This window comes from Symphalangus syndactylus, chromosome 14, assembly GCF_028878055.3.
Source record: "Symphalangus syndactylus isolate Jambi chromosome 14, NHGRI_mSymSyn1-v2.1_pri, whole genome shotgun sequence".
Lineage (NCBI taxonomy): Eukaryota > Metazoa > Chordata > Mammalia > Primates > Hylobatidae > Symphalangus > Symphalangus syndactylus.
The window spans coordinates 62619562-62637657 of NC_072436.2; positions in this window are offsets into that span (position 1 = coordinate 62619562).

Consider the following 18096-nt stretch of genomic DNA (forward strand, 5'->3'; position numbering starts at 1 on the left):
AGGTGCAGTGAGTACCAATCTTCTATAGTGGTGGCCAACTCTATTTTTCTTGGATTGGCTCTTTTCTTCCTTCCCTGTTCCACTGTGCTTCTTGTGCACAACTGCTTCCTGGAATCACACCTCTAAATAAACTACCTGCCAACAAGACTTAATCTTAGGATCTGCTCTTAGGGGAAGCCAGCATAATATGACAACATAGAATATTGACATGTATATATGCATATATTAATCTAGTTTGATGTAGTTATGCAATGATACTTTTGAAAACTAATGTGAAATAGTACCCACAGTAATTCTGAAAGTTCACTGAAAATAAATGGTTTTAAAAAATCAAATTTAAAATATCAAATCAAGCATTTATTGAGTGCTTACTATATATAAGGCATCATGCTAAACACTGTGGAAACTAGCAAGAAGTAGAATTATCATACATATGAAGCCAAAGAGAAAAATGTTTAGAACACTAGCAACTAAATTGCCACTAGAACTGGCACTAGAACTAGAACGCTACCAACTAAAAATTATATAACTACTGTTTTTTTGTTTTGTTTTGTTTTTTGTTTTTGAGATGGAGTCTCACTCTGTCTCCCATGTCTCGAATTCCTGGCCTCAAGTGATCCACCTGACTTGGCCTCCCAACGCCAAGTGGCTAGGATTACAGGTATGAGCCACTGTGCCTGGCCCAGTCTTTCTCACATCAATTGTGCCACATAACATAATTATGGTAGTGACTATCCTATCATATTCATGATTCATAACCATATTCAAATGGGAAGGGATTATATAAAGGTATGGGTCACTGGCAGGCATCTTAGAATTCTGCCTACCACATTCTTGTTCCCATCAGTCAGAGTCAAAAACTTTACTAATTATGAAGAATTGGGTAGAGTGCTAAGAAGGGTTTGCTTCAGTATTGGGAAAAAATTAGCCCTTAACTAAAGGCTGCTCTTGTCTTGCCTAACAAAGCTTAAAAGCATGACCTTAAAGAAGGAAATTGTTTCCATGTAACTTAACCATACCCTAGAACAAAGCTCACAACTGTTTAAGAGAATGCAAATATATTCAGCACACCACAAAATAAAAGTCTAAATTTTGGCATCTAAAAAAAATTAGCAAGCATGCAAAAAGCAGGAAGATATTATCCATAATGGGGAGAAAAATCACTCAAAACAGACAGGGAAATTGCTTAGATGATAAAATTAGTAGATAAGGATATTTGAACCATTATTATAACTTTATTCCATATATACATGAAGCTAGAGGAAAAACTGAGCATGTTAAGTAGGGACATTAAAGATATAAAAAGACCTAAATCTAACACCATGTACAGTACAAGATGAAAAATATAGTGAGTGGGATTAATGGCAGATTAGATATTACAGAAAAAATTATTAATGAACTTGAAGACTAAGCAAAAGACACTATCCAATATGAACCACACACACACACACACACAAATGAGAAGAGTGAACAAAGCATCAGTGACCATGGGACAGCTTTAAGCAGCCTAATATATATGTAATAGGAGTCACCAGTGGAAAAGAGAGGAGTGGTAACTGAAAAAGCACTTGGGCCAGGCACAGTGGCTCATGCCTGTAATCTCAGCACTTGGGGAGGCTGAGGCAAGCGGATCACCTGAGGTCAGGAGTTCAAGACCAGCCTGGTCAACATGGTGAAACCCTGTCTCTACTAAAAATATAAAAATTAGCTGGGCGTGTCGGTGGGCACCTGTAATCCCAGCTACTTGGGAGGCTAAGGAGGTGAATCACTTGAACCCAGGAGGTGGCGCCTGCAGTGAGCCGAGACCGTGCCATTGCACTCCAGCTGGGCAACAAAAACAAAACTCTGTCTCAAAAAAAAAAAAAAAAAAAAAGGCACTTGAAGAAAAGATGGCCAAACATTTTCCAAATTTTATGAAAACTATAAGGAACCAAGAAGCTCAACAAACCCCAAGCACAAGAAAACTAGCCCAAGGTTCATCATAAACAAATTGTTTAAAACTAGTGATAAATAGAAAAAGTTGAAATTAGCCAAAGAGAAAACATATATTACATACAGAGGGACAAAAATAAAGTTGACAGATTTCTCATGTGAAACAATGTAAGCCAGAAATAAGGGGAGCAATGTACTTAAAATATAGAAAGAAGAAACTTTCAACTTGGGCATTTATACCCTGTGAAAATATCTTTCTAAAATGAAAGCAAAATAAATATATTTTAAGACATTTTAAAAGAAAGCAAAATAATTCATCACCAACTGACCCATACTACAAGAAATGTTAAATGAAGTATTTTAGGCACAAGAGAAATGATACCAAATGGAAATATGGATCTGCACAAAGGATTAAAAAGCAAAAGAAATGGTAACTACATAGATAACTACATTAGTTTTTTCTTGCTATTTAAATCTCTTTAAAAGATAATTGATTATTAAATAAAAATAGCAATGCAGTGTGGGGCTTAAAACATATGAAAAGTAAGGTAATAATAGCACAAAATGTAATAGGGGAGAAATGGATGTATACTATTTTAAGATTACTCTACTATACCATACATCATGGGAAGGTAGATTGTGCTAAGTTAAAGGCATATACTGCAAACCCTAAAAAACCAATATAATAACAAATTGAAGAGTTACAATGAAAGGGTCAAGAATAAGCCACTGTGGCATAAAAGTTATTTTGAGCTGAAGGCATTTGAGTTCCTGAAAAACTTTCTCTGCCTAAAAGCAGTGCCTCCCAAAAGAACTCAATTGTCATAAATCCCCTCCCCAGGAGCAACTGTCTACCAGATTGCTTCACTAGTAAATTCTACTAAATGTTTAAGGAAGAAATAGTACCAATTCTATACAAACTCTTCCATAAAATTGAAAAGGAAGGAATATTTCCCAACTTATTCTATGAGGCCAACATTATCACGAAACCAAAACCAGACAAAGACATGACAAGAAAAGAAAACTATGGATTAATGTCCTTCATAGATTATCATAGGAGAAAAAGTTTAAACAAAATTTCAGCAAATTGAATCCAGCAATTTATAAGAAGGATAACACATCGTGACCTAATAGGCTTTATTCCAGTAATGCACAGTTGGTTTCAGAATTTTAATATTCAAAATTCAATGTCATTTTCAATTAAAAAGTGGACAAAGGATTCAAGTAGTCATTTCTCTAAAGAAAATTTACAAATGGCCAAAAAACACAGAAAAGGTGCTCAACATCATTAGTCTTTAGGGAAATACAAGTCAAATGAGCTACCAGTTCACATGCAGCAGGATAGCTATTTTAAAAAATGGAAAATAACATGTGTCGGTGAAGATGTGAAGACACTGGAACCCTCATACCTTTAAGGTGGGAATATGAAATAGTTCAGTCACTATGGAAAACAATTTGGCAGTTCCTCAAAAAGTTAAATGGAGAATGACTATATGACCCTAGACTTCTACTCCTAGGTATATACTCAACAGAACTAAAAACTAGTACTCAAACAAAATACATGTGCACACGTTTATATAGCAGCACTATTCATAAAAGCCAAAAGGTGAAAAGAACCCAAATGTCCACTGATGCATGAATGGATATACAAATTGTGGTAAATCCATACAATCAAATATTGTTCAGCCACAAAAAGAAATGAAGTAGCAATACATGCTACAACATAGATGACCAAAGACATCATGCTAAGTGAAAGAAGCCAGATACGAAGGTCATATACTGCAAGATTCAATTTATATGAAATATTTAGAGTAAGTAAATTCATAAAGACAGAAAGGAGATTAGTGGTTGCCAGGGGGCTGAGGGCAAGAGGTATAGAGAGTGACTGCTTCATGGGTATGGGGTTTCCTTTTGTGGTGGTAAAAATATTTTGGAACTACAGGTGGTGGTAGCACAACATTGTGAATGTACTAAATGCCACTATATTTTACAATTTAAAATGGTTAATTTTATGTGAATTTTATCTTAATAAAAAAATTAAAAATTAGCCATTTGCTATATTAAATAATTACTATATTTAAAAAGAAAAATATGATTCTCTTAACAGATGCAGCGAAATGTTTAACAAAATCCAAAATCCATTCATGATAAAATCTCTCAGCAAAATAGAAATAGAAGGGAGCTTGCTAAGCCTGATAAAGGATGTCTACTAACATCCTACAGCTAACATCATACTTAATGTTGAAACAGTGAATGCTGTCCTTCTAAGTTCAGTGACAAGAAAAGGATGTCCACCCTAATCATCTCTATTCAGTGTTGTACTGGAAGTTCTAGCCAGTGCAATAAGACAAGAAAAGCAAATAAAAGGCATTCATATTTGAAATGAAGAAGTAAAACTTTATTCATGGACTAATATCACCTATATGAAAAATCTGATCATCTATGATTGTCTATTTGTATCATCCATGTGAAAAATCTGATGATGTCTAAAAAAAAGCTGCAAGACTAATAAATGAGTTTATTAAGGTTGAAGGATACAAGATCAACGTAAAAAATCAAATAAATTAAAAATGTATATTATCTTCTATCAACAATCAAAAACTAAAATTTTCAAAAATTACCATTTACATTGGCATTAACAAGTTTGAAATACTTAGCAAGGAATCTGTCAAATATGTGCAATACCTGCTCACTGGAAACTACAAAACATTGCTGAGATAAAGAAGCTTTAAATAAACAGAGTGATATACTGTGTTCATGGGCCAGAAGACTCAATATTATTAAGATAATGATTCTCTTCAAATTGGTCTGTAGATTCAGTACAATCCCAATAAAAATCCCTACCATGATTTTAGAATTGACAAACTGATACATAAGAAATTGTAAAAGATCTAGAATAGCCAAAATTACTATGCAAAGAACAAAGTTGGAGAATTAATGCTACTGATTTCAAGGCTTATTAAAAAGCTATAGTAAACAAGACAGTGTTGCATTAATGTAAAGATCAGCACATAAATCAGTAGAACAGAATAGAATATCCAGATATAGATCCACACATAATTGACAACTGATTTTCTGCAACAGTCAATTCTGTGGAGACATGTTAATCTTTTCAACAAATGATGCTGTAACAATTGGATATCCATATACAAAAAAATAAACTTGGAGCCATACTTTGTACTGTATACAAAAATGAACTTGAAATGCATTATAGACTTAAATGAAAAACCTAAAACTACAAACCTTCTAGAAGGAAACAGAAAAAAACCTTTGTGAACTTGGTTTATACAAAGATTTATTAAGTATAACACCAACAACATAATCCATGAAAGAATAAATTAATAAAATAGACTTCATCAGAATTAAAACCTTTTGCCTTCCAAAAGACCCTGTTAAGAAAATGTAAAGACTTTTGAGAAGTGTCTGTTCATATCCTTCACCTACTTTTTGATGGGGTTGTTTGTTTTTTTCTTGTAAATTTGAGTTCATTGTAGATTCTGGATATTAGCCCTTTGTCAGATGAGTAGATTGCAAAAATTTTCTCCCATTCTGTAGGTTGCCTATTCACTCTGGTGGTAGTTTCTTTTGCTGTGCAGAAGCTCTTTAGTTTAATTAGATAACATTTGTCAATTTTGGCTTTTGTTGCCATTGCTTTTGGTGTTTTAGACATGAAGTCTTGCGAAGGATATGAACAGACACTTCTCAAAAGGAGACATTTATGCAGCCAAAAGACACGTGAAAAAATGCTCATCATCACTGGCCATCAGAGAAATGCAAATCAAAACCACAATGAGATACCATCTCACACCAGTTAGAATGGCGATCATTAAAAAGTCAGGAAATAACAGGTGCTGGAGAAGATGTGGAGAAATAGGAACACTTTTACACTGTTGGTGGGACTGTGAACTAGTTCAACCACTGTGGAAGTCAGTGTGGTGATTCCTTAGGGATCTAGAACTAGAAATACCACTTGACCCAGCCATCCTATTACTGGGTATATACCCAAAGGATTATAAAACATGCTGCTATAAACACACATGCACACGTATGCTTATTGCGGCACTATTCACAACAGCAAAGACTTGGAACCAACACAAATGTCCAACAGTGATAGACTGGATTAAGAAAATGTGGTACATATACACCATGGAATACTATGCAGCCATAAAAAAGGATGAGTTCATGTCCTTTGTAGGGACATGGATGAGGCTGGAAACCATCATTCTCAGCAAACTTGCAAGGACCAAAAACCAGACACTGCATGTTCTCACTCATAGGTGGGAAGTGAACAATGAGAACATGTGGACACAGAAAGGGGAACATCACACACTGGGGCCTGCTGTGGGGTGGGGGGAAGGGGGAGGGATAGCATTAGGAGATATACCTAATGTTAAATGAAGAGTTAATGGGTGCAACACACCAACATGGCACATGTATACATATGTAACAAATCTGCACGTTGTGCACATGTACCCTAAAAGTATAAAAAAAAAGGGGCAGAGATAAAACCGACTGGAAAAAACAAAAACAAAACAAAACAAAACAAATCAGGAACCTGTGGTACTATAACAAAAGATCTAACATCCATATAAAAAAAAAGAAAATGTAAAGACAACTATAGTCCGAGATAAAATATTTGGAAATCACACATCAGATAAAAAGCCTGTGTTCAGAACATATAAGGAACTCTCAAAACTCAGTAAGAAGAATATAAACAATCACAATGAGCTACAGTCTTTCCTTGATATCTGTGGAGGATTGGCGCCAGGACCTCCTGCAGATTACCCAAATTTGTGGATGTTCAAGTCCCTGATATACAAAGTGGCATAGGTGTTTACATATAACCTATACACTTCCTCCCATATACCTTAAATCATCTCTTGATTACTTATAATACCTAATACAATGTGAGCACCATGTAAATGGTTGTTATACTGCATTGTTTAGAAAATGACAAGGCAAAAACGTCTGTGCATGTCAGTACAAATGCAATTTTTAAAAAATGTTTTCTACCTGCATTTGGTTGAATCAACATATGTGGAACCCATGGAGATGAAGAATTGACTGTACTACTACACAGCTATTAGAATGGCTAAAATTTGAAAGATTAACCATAACAAGTGTAGGGGTAGAAATGTGTACTACCCTCAAAAAAAAAAAAAAAGTGGCCAGGCGCAGTGGCTCACGCTTGTAATCCCAGCACTTTGGGAGGCCGAGGCGGGCAGATCACGAGGTCAGGAGATCGAGACCACGGTGAAACCCTGTGTCTACTAAAAATACAAAAAAATTAGCCAGGCGTGGTGGCAGGCGCCTGTAGTCCCAGCTACTCGGAGAGGCTGAGGCAGGAGAATGGTGTGAACCCAGGAGGCAGAGCTTGCAGTGAGCCGAGATTGCGCCACTGCACTCCAACCTGGGTGACAGAGCAAGACTCCGTCTCAAAAAAAAAAAAAAGAAATGTGTACTACCTTTCCTTACCATAAGAGTCATGGCCAACACTACCATAACAAAAGACAGGTTAACAAGAGAAAAGTGTAACAAATGTATTTAATCAAGGTTCTTTGTGACATGGGAACCTTCAGATCCAAAGACCCAGGACAAACTATTTTTACACTTAGGTTTGATGAAGAATTGACAGCTGTGTGGAAATGTGATTGGACAAAAGGGTACAATCTAATGGTAATGGACTGAAGGGGGAAGCTCAGTAAGGCCTGTCCATTCATATGCTTTTTGGCCTCTCTGTGGAGCATTTCTTTCCTCTGGGCATAGGACAGGACACCTGTCACATGAGGGTCTCCAAGGGAAAAGGGGGAAGGTCAGAGAATGACCTTTCTAGGTTCTATGACCTGCCTTGGGGAAGAGGAATTCTGGTTTCTATGACACTTTTCTAGGAGAAAACTGGGGATAGAGAGAGGAGGGCAGGAGAGGGTCAGAGAGACCTTGCCTCTGAGGACTTCAAATCTCCTTTAAAGTTTTGTTACCAGAAAGGGGTCCCAATCCAGATGCCAAGAGAGCGTTCTTGGACTTCATGCAAGGAAGAATTTGAGATGAGTACATAAAGTGAAAGCAAGTTTAATAAGAAAGTAAAGAATAAAAGAATGGCTACTCTATTGGCAGAGCAGTGGCATGGGCTGCTCAATTGAGTATACTTAGAGTTATTTCTTGATTATATGCTACACAAGGGGTGGATTATTCATGAGTTTTCTGGGAAAGGAAAGGAGATTTCCCAGAACTGGGGGTCCCTACCCTTTTTAGACCATATAGGGTAACTTTCGGATGTTGACATGTTTATTAGTCCATTTTTACGCAGCTATGAAGAAATATCTGAGCCTGAGTAATATATAAAGGGAAGAGATTTAGTTGACTCACAGTTCCCCATTGCTGGGGAGGCCTTAGGAAACTTACAATCATGGTGTAAGGCAAAGGAGAAGCAGGTACCTTCTTCACATGGTGACAAGACAGATTGAGTGCAAGCAGGGGAAATGCCAGATCTCTTGAGAACTGATTCACTATCATGAGAACAGCATGGGGGAAACTGTCTCTCATGATCCAATTATCTCCACCTGGTCCTGTCCTTGACACGTGGGGATTATGGGGATTACAATTCAAGGTGAGATTTGGGTGGGGACACAACCAAACTATATCACCATGGCATTTGTAAACTGTCCTGGCACTGGTGGGAGTGTCTTCTAGCATGATAATGCATTATAATTGGCATATAATGAGCAGTGGTGATGACCAGAGGTCACTTTTTTTTATTATACTTTAAGTTCTAGGGTACATGTGCACAACGTGCAGGTTTGTTACATATGTATACATGTGCCATGTTGGTGTGCTGCACCCATTAACTCGTCATTTAAATTAGGTGTATCTCCTAATGCTATCCCTCCGCCCTCCCCCCACCCTATGACAGGCCCTGGTGTGTGATGTTCCCCTTTCTGTGTCCACGTGTTCTCATTGTTCAATTCCCACCTATGAATGAGAACATGCGGTGTCTGGTTTTTTGTCCTATAGTTTGCTGAGCAGGATGGGACATGGATGAAGCTGGAAACCAGAGGTCACTTTCATCACCATCTTGGTTGTGGTGGATTTTGGCCAGCTTCTTTACCACATCCCGTTTTATCAGCAAGGTCTCTGTGACCTGTTTCTTCTGCTGACCTCCTATCTCATCCTGTGACTAAGAATGCCTAACCTCCTGGGAATGCAGCCCAATAGGTTTCGGCCTTATTTTGCCCAGCCCCTATTCAAGATGGAGTCGCTCTGGTTCAAATGTCTCTGACACTCCTAAGTCAGGCTTTCAGTTATTTACAGTTCATTAAGTTAGGAGTCAAAGTAGGAAGGCAGCCTCAGGCCAAATTTAGTTTAATTTAACAATTTATTATCTTGGTTGGGGTGATGTGTCGTGTGTGTGTGTGTATATATATATATATATATATACACCAACTCATCAAATTGTATACTTAAATATCTGCAGTTCACTGTTAAGTCAATAAAGCTAGTTTTTAGAAAGTTATTACTGTTAGTAATATGCCAGGCACTATGGTTCTCAGACAACATGCCTCCCCTGGGTAATCTTATCCAAACTCACAATTACCATCCATACTCTGATGATTCCCAAATATGCATCTCCAGCCCAGGCCATTCTGCTGAGATTCAGACCTGTTAAACCAGCTGCCTTAACATGGCCACTTATCAGTTCCGCAAGCACCCTAATTCAGCATGCCCAAAGCAGAATTTTTGATATTCTCCCTTCACTTGATTTGTCTCTCATGTATCCCAGCACAACGAAAGGCAACACCATCTATCCAGCTGTGAAAATGAAACAGTCATAATTTTGATTTCTTCTCCCTCATCTCCAACATCCCAAATGCATCGTGAATCCCTCCACTTCTCACCAACATTACATTAATTCAAACTACCCATCACTTCTCTGGCAACAGTCTCCTGATCAGTCTTCTTGCCGCCAAACTCACTCTTAGAGTTCACATGCACAAAGCAGCCAGAGATTTTTAAATACAGACATGATCTTTCCATTCCCCAGATTAAAATATTTCAGAAACTTCTCATTCCCTTGGGATGAAGTGCAAACTCTTCAACGAGTCACACACACAAGGTGGTCCCTATTTTTGTCCCGACTCCCCTCTAAAATGGTCATCTTTTGCCACTTCCCTTCTCACTCTCCTAGCTCCAGTCATAGTTAAAACTGGGGGTATTCGCAGGCGCCTGAAATGGCCGTTCAGCTCCTGTTCTTTATTCAATGGGTGGCCTCACAGCAATAATGAAAAGTGGTAGCACAGGAGAAAAAAGCAGGCAAAAGTAATTTTATCAAGTTCCTATTTCAGTCAGAGGTTCTTGTTGTATAGGCAAAGTAGGAAAAAAGAAACAAAGATGACTTTGGTGGAAATATTTCTAAAGGAGAATGCATTTTTATGTTTTCATCAAGCTATCAGCTCCTCTGGATTTTAATATTATAGTGGGGTCATAACAAGCATTTCCTCTATTGTTGGCTTTACACAGATGTACAGTGGTGCTCAGGAAGCCAGGAAACTGATGAATAGTTGGTTTGATGTATTTGAATCATTCAGCACTGAGTTAAATGTGCATATTTCTGTTCAAAATAGACAATGGGGAGGGTCAGTCCCCTCTTTCCCTCTCTAACTTACATCAGGCCTCACTGCTTTAACTAATGAGTATTTAGAAGTAAAGGCTCCTACTGATTCCAGAGAGTCATTAATTCTCTGCTTGCAGAGCCGCTGTGGAGTTTTTCATTGGCCACATTTTTTTAGCTTTTACCAAGTTGCTTCTGAGCAGCAGTGCTGACTCCTGGGCTCCTGTGTGTACCACACACCAGACACATAATGGTCTTGAAAGTCCCCTTGCAAGGAATTTTACTGGGGACCAGGAACAAATTACAAAGAAGATGCATATTCTAGCCACTCTGTTGACAAAGATGTCTCAGAACTCTTAGTTTTAGGGAACCTAACTGACCTTGAAAGAAAATGTATATTTAAAACCAATATGTATAACCTGGTAGAATAAGCGGAGGAGGTGAGTTACAAAATTCTCTTAAACTAATTGCGCAGTCAGCCCTACCCTTTGTAATAATGAATGTTTGCTCCATTATAGCTCCAGGTTTATTATTTTCTAAATAGCCTCATTGATCTTGCCTCAGTGGGCTTTCCATTTTTACACATTACATTCTCTTGGGAATTGAAAAGCATGGTGTCTCTGAAGACGCTCAGTCAACTTGAAAACACTCATTTTTGAAAATGTCTTAACCCGCCTTCAACTTGAAGCAATTCAGACTTTGACCAAACAAACGTTAGAGCCGAGACACATCACTCATGTATATGTTTCTACCATCACTGGGAAGCTGATTGTCTGAAAGGTCATTTACAGACCATTTTTTAAGGGTATTCAAAATTCAGAGATGTATACTCGTAACTAAAATGAACGTACATGTAATTGAGAGCATGACACTTTATTATAATGGATTCTGCATTATTCAATATCATAAGTATTTTGTGGAAGGCCCTACTATTTCATTATGACTCCAACTACTAAACTTATAGCAAAATCATAATGTGTGGTGGAAGGGAAAGGAGAAAGAAGAAATAAAAGGCTAGGAAGCAACCCCAACTCAAGATAAATTCAATTTGGAAAGGCAAAAGTTTTGTGTTTTGTATTGATTTGAGATTTCATTTTACTCATCAATAATTCCCTATTTGAAAGAAGGAAGGGCAATTTAAATATTCTAAACTCATGACTGAGGGGTCCATAAAGTCTGGAAGCTCTATGACCCCAAATAATCAAACTTCAAATACTCTAGTGTTTAAAAAAAATAAAAAGAATAGTATATTCGTCAGTAATTGAATCAAAGGCAATACAGGAAATAAAGTAGGCAAAATGTTTAAACTATTATAATGCTTGAAAGTTACAAATCTCCCCTCTGTTGTCTAAAATTTTAACCATTTTAGTAAACTTAAGCTAAAGTAAACCAATAGACTTACCCACATTACTTTTCAAGTAGTTAGGTAAAAAAGGTAATAAAAGGCAAATAAGTACTGCGAATTAATCCTCTGCTGGCGACATCATACCTCACAACAGTGCCTCAGCAAACCACTTAATGTGAACTTCAACAGCTTTTAATCAGTTTTGTATGAAAAGACATGATTTGATTTGGGTTTTCAAATGGCTTTATCAATCATTCCCACAGTTCCAAGAATACTAAATAACAATTAGTTCTTAGGACAAAAAGGTTTGCCTATATTAACCTTCAACTCACCCAGACATCCAAAGGCGGCACTTGCTTTTTCATCAAAATGAGATCATGTTAGCAGCTGAAAATGTAAGTATACGGAAAGGTTGTGAAACTTCTTTCAAATTATTACCCTGGAACAATGACAATAGTTGGGATTTCTCTTTTGCAGAGGGAAGAGAGGCAGAAATTCCAGTCCTCCTCTCCCCAAAATTTTAGTCTCGGGATTTATTTGTGCTGAAATCCAGAGTTATCTACTGCTTGAAACCTAAGCAGAATGCATCAGCATTTCGGGACCACCTGGGACCAAGGGGGGCTGGGAGACTTCCAGATGGATTGTAAGACAATTCACTGATATTTACATAACGAGAATAAATATTTTTCCTAAGATAGCATTTCCCTTCAGTGTCTTGAAACCACCAGCAAAAGAGGGAGGTACAGAAATTCTATTACATTAATAGTCTTTGTTTTTATGGCTTTGGCATTTATTAACTAGTGGGAGCTGTTTATTGGGTCATAAACTTTACTAATGGGGATATGATCTCTAAATTATAAATCTTGTTCAGTATATGGCTTAGTTATAAAAAGAATAATTATTTAAAGTGTCTCTATGGCTGCAATGTATCATGTTTATCGGCATGAATCCTACAATGGCCATTTCATTGCTAATTGTGGGCTTGAATCAGAAACAACCAGGGCAGTAACACACATCTATGCAATAGAATAAGCAGTTGTCACCCCACAAACTCAGGAGCATTGTCATTGGTTTGCTTCCTTTCTTTTCCTCCCCCCACTTCTCAAATAAACTACATTATGAGCCTCTACAAGGGCTAAATTATCTACATATTTAAACTCTTGAAGGAAAGACAACTGACTGAAGAGTTGAATAGGTAAGTGATGAATGTGTCAGCTTGAAAAGTTCTAGGAAAGTGTCATCCTTCTAAAAGCCTGCTGTCTGGGGAATGAAAAATCTTAAAGTGACAAAGTGGCTTGGTACTGTCAGTTGCCTTAAAAAAAACCTGGGACAAAAATCAAGTAGTCAAATTTAGGATTTATGGCAGTTTTAGTGTATAAATTGAGTATACTAGTTTAGCGTTAAGTCCTGAAAGGGTCGGGGGGAGCGTCTATTTTAACAATAGCACATGTGGAATTATCCTAGGCTTATATATAGAAATCATTTATTAACTTCAATTTTTTAAAAATGAAAGGGCCATTGTTGTGGAGAGTAAATTGGTACATGAGTGCCAAGAAGCCAGCAAGACACTGCTGCAAATGTGGAGTGATGGAGTCCAAAGGATCCCTTGAGATGTCATCAGCTCTTCTTTTTCTCAGAGTAGTCCCTGAAAGGTAAATGGTGCAGCTCCTTCTTGAGGCCTCCATTGTCTCCCAGAACACCAGGCAAAGGGATTTATGATACATAGCACCCAACACTGAACAATGAGATAGACTGGGATAGAATTCTTACACTGAATTCCCAGAGGTACATGGCTGTGGGTTTTAATCAAATGTATACTACATGACAAGAGTTCTGCTGAAGAAAAATAAAAATAGAACTAGAAAAATGTAGGGAAAAATGTTGCAGTTTCTGAGTATTTAAACCTCTAGGGTGGGGCGCGTGGGATGTGTGTGTAAAACAAACCAAAAAAAAAAAAATCTCAAAATCTTCAGCTTTCACATTTGTAAATATTTTAGACATAATAAAGTTTTGGTTAAACTATAATTATATACACATGCATATATTTCTAAGCTAACAAACTGACTTTAGATAGAAAAAAGGGCATTACAAATATAAATACTGCGTATGTTTCCAGTGTGTGTGTGTGTTGGAGGGAGGTTCTTTTTCTTCCCATAGCTTTACTAAGTTCAAAAGATAAACATATTTACTCTAGAGAGGTTTAAGATTATTTTGATGAGGTGGGTTGCTACAGAACTTAATTATGTAAGTAATAAACGTGTCAAAAGCTTTCAAAAATGTTTAATAGAATCACAACTTATTGCTGTGATATAATTTGATTTTGTATTGTCATATATAACCTTCAAAAGTCATTTTCTGTTGATATAGTAATGAATCAAACTACGTTGAATGAAAAATTATCAAAAGATTTTTTGGTATAAATCGTACATATAATAAAAATATTCAACATGTTTTAAGATGGCATTTTAAATAGGAACAGTACGTCGGCAATATAACATGATGTTCTGTAAAACTAACATGACAAAATAGGATTGTGGTTTATGGATTTCCATTTAATATAAACCTTGTTTCTTTTTTGTTTTGTTGTTTTTAGATTTTCCATTTCTTTACTTATTTAACAAATAATTATTATAAAACTATATTGTTGGGCTTATAATGTACAAACATATATAAAAATAATGCACAAACAGTGGGAGAAGGAACAAAGAAAGAAACTCACAACAAACGGGTTATACAAGGGGATTTCCTCAGACTGATAAAGAATAGTTATGAAAAACCTGTGGTAAACATCATACTTAATGAACAACTGAATAATTTTAGCCTAAGGTCAAGAACAAGGCAAGATGTCTACTGTAACCACTTACATTCCACATTTTAATGGAGGTTCTTGTTAGTTCAATCAAGAAAGAGAAATAAAACACATCAATCTTAGAAACGAAGAAGTAAAACTGTATTCTCAGACAACACTCTCCTATATGCTAAACTTTTTAAAATTTTATTATTATTATACTTTGAGTTTCAGGGTACATGTGCACGATGTGCAGGTTGGTTACATATGTATACATGTGCCATGATGGTATGCTGCACCCATTAACTTGTCATTTAGCATTAGGTATATCTCCTAATGCTATTCCCCTGCTGTTGCGGTAAGTCAGGGACTCCAAACGGAGGGACCGGCTGAAGCCATGGCAGAAGAACGTGGATTGTGAAGATTTTATGGACATTTATTAGTTCCCCAAATACTTTTGTAATTTCTTATGCCTGTCTTTACTGCGATCTCTAAACATAAATTGTAAAGATTTCATGGACACTTATCACTTCCCCAATCCACACCCTTGTGATTTCCTATGCCTGTCTTTGCTTTAATCTCTTAATCCTGTCAGCCGAGAAGGATGTATATTGTCTCAGGACCCTGTAATAATTGCGTTAACTACACAAATTGTACAGCATGTGTGTCTGAGCAATATGAAATGTGGGCACCCTGAAAAAAGAACAGGCTAACAGCAGTTGTTCAGGGAATAAGAGAGATAACCTTAAACTCTGACCGCCAGTGAGCCGGGCAGAACAAAGCCATATTTCTCTTCTTTCAAAAGCAAATGGGAGAAATATTGCTAAATTCTCTTTCTCAGCATGGAACGTCCCTGAGAAAGAGAATGCACACCTAGGGGTAGGTCTCTGAACTAGCCCCCCTGGGGCATACCTGTCTCTTAGGGTCGCGATTGCAGAGGTGAAATAAACTCCAGTCTCCCATAGCACTCCCAGGCTTATTAGGAAGAGGAGACTCCCGCCTAATAAATTTTGGTCAGACCAGTTGATCTGAAAACCCTGTCTCCTGATAAGATGTTATCAATGACAATGGTGCCTGAAACCTCATTAGCAATTTTAATTTTGCCTCAGAGCTGTGGTCCTGTGATCTAGCCCTGCCTCCACTTGCCTTGTAATATTCTATTACCCTGTTAAGTACTTGATATCTGTCACCCACACCTATTTGCACACTCCCTCCCCTGTTGAAACTCCCCAATAACTTGCTGGTTTTTGTGGCTTGTGGGGCATCACGGATCCTACCAATGTGTGATGTCTCCCCCGGATGCCCAGCTTTCTCTCTTTTGTACTCTGTCCCTTTATTTCTCAAGCCAGCTGACGCTTAGGAAAATAGAAAAGAACCTACATGATTATTGGGGCAGGTCCCCCAATATCTGGCACCCACGTGGTCTTTCTTTTTTCCTAAGTGCATGAGGGAACCTGATTCCCTTTGGTAGGTGCGGTGAAACGTCAATCGGCTTGGTCCACATGTAAGTGTGTTCAACTCCCTGAGTGGTGAGTAGTCTGTGTAAGGTCTGGGTTAACTATGGGTCTATTCAGGGCAGTACAAAAATACTGTCCTTCCTTTCCTGAAAAAGGAACCGTGTATATAAAATTGTGGAATTGTGTTTGTAAAGCATTCAGGGAACTGGTCTCCACAGGAAATTATGTTCCCGTAACTGTTTGGGGTGACTGGGCCTTGGTAAGTGCTGTCCTGATGACATACCAATCCCGTGACCCCTACAGTTACCACAATTTTCTGAATCTGACGATCTTCCACCTTTTCCTCAACCTTCCTCTCCCACACGGCCTTCATTATCTGACCAGACTCTCCCTTCGGCTACTGATCCCCCACCTAAGGATGCTGAAAATTCAATGTCTAACTCTGGTAACTTTGGCTTAAAGTTACCTCCTACTTATCTTACTTCTTTTCACAAACAGCAGGTACTTGAAACTCTGGGGGCTGCGACTCACACAGCCAGGTACCATAGATACGCTAATTCTCTCTTCAAACCTCCAGCGTCAGCTAATGGCTCCAGCACCAAACTATAATTTATCTATCATTCTCCAGGCCCTCCCCCACCCACTACAGCCCCTCACTCTCCTGTCGTTTCGGTTCCTCAACTGGTCTGCGTCGATATGCGCCGCTCAATCTTACCTTTTTTAAAAACAATTTAAGAATTCTTGTACTCAGTATGGTCCTACTTTTCCTTATGTTAAAATGGTATTGCAAACTTTTTGTACTAAGGTCATTTTGCTTCCTTTAGACTATGACGTTTTAGCAACAAGCTGTTCTAACTCCATCTCAGCCTGGTGGTTGGAGAAGCGTTTACAGGCTCAGCTAAATCAGAGCAATGACATTCTAGTTACTCAGGCTCAGCTCACAGGCTCCCAGTTTCTCTAATACTTATGCCCAATTAAACTTTGATACTCTTGCCACAGAACAAGTAGCAAAGGTGTGTGTGAGAGCTTGGGATAAATTACGCGCCCCAGGCCAAGCTCCTGTTTCTTTTACTACTATTAAACAAGCTCAATTGCTTTTACTACCTAATATCATTTTAAACAAAGGAGATAAGACACGTGGCCCTGGGATTCAGCAGTGGCCACTTTCTAAAGAAAAACTGGAGACTTTAAGTCAATTGGTTTCCGAGCAGTTACAACTTGAAAGTGTAGAATCTTCTCTTTCCCGTTGGAATTCCGTGTTCCTACTAAAAAAGAAATCAGGCAAATGGCAGATGGTAACCGATTTAAGGGCCATTAAAGCTGTAATTAAACCTATGGGGTCCGTCCAACTCGGCATGCCTGCCCCTACCTTAATACCTAAACATTGGCCTCTTATAGTTATTGATCTTACAGATTTTTTCATATTGCTTTACATAAATCGGATTATGAAAAATTTGCTTTTACTTTACCATCTATAAATAATCAGGAGCCTGCAGCTCGTTATCAATGGAAAGTACTTCCTCAGGGAATGCTAAATAGCCCTGCAATCTGCCAGTTTTATGTTGGACAAGTGCTTTCACCAGTTCAAGCCCAATTTACCGAGGCCTATATTCTTCATTATATTGATATTTTGATTTCTGTCCCCACTGATAAAGAATTGACTGTTAGCAAATTTTGAGCCTCTGTGTTACAGAGGCTGGATTACACATCACTCAGGATAAAATTCAACAGACCACTCCTGTTCAGTATTTAGGAACGGTGGTCGATAAACAATGTATTCAACCTCAAAAAGTTCAAATTAGGAGAGATTCTTTAAAAGACTTCCAAAAACTTTTGGGTAACATTAATTATTTAAGACCTATTTTAGGCATTCCAACCTATGCGCTAACTTGTTCTCTGCACTGCGGGGAGATTCTGATCTCCGCAGCCCTAGGACTTTGACCTCTGAGGCTTTACTAGAACTGGAATT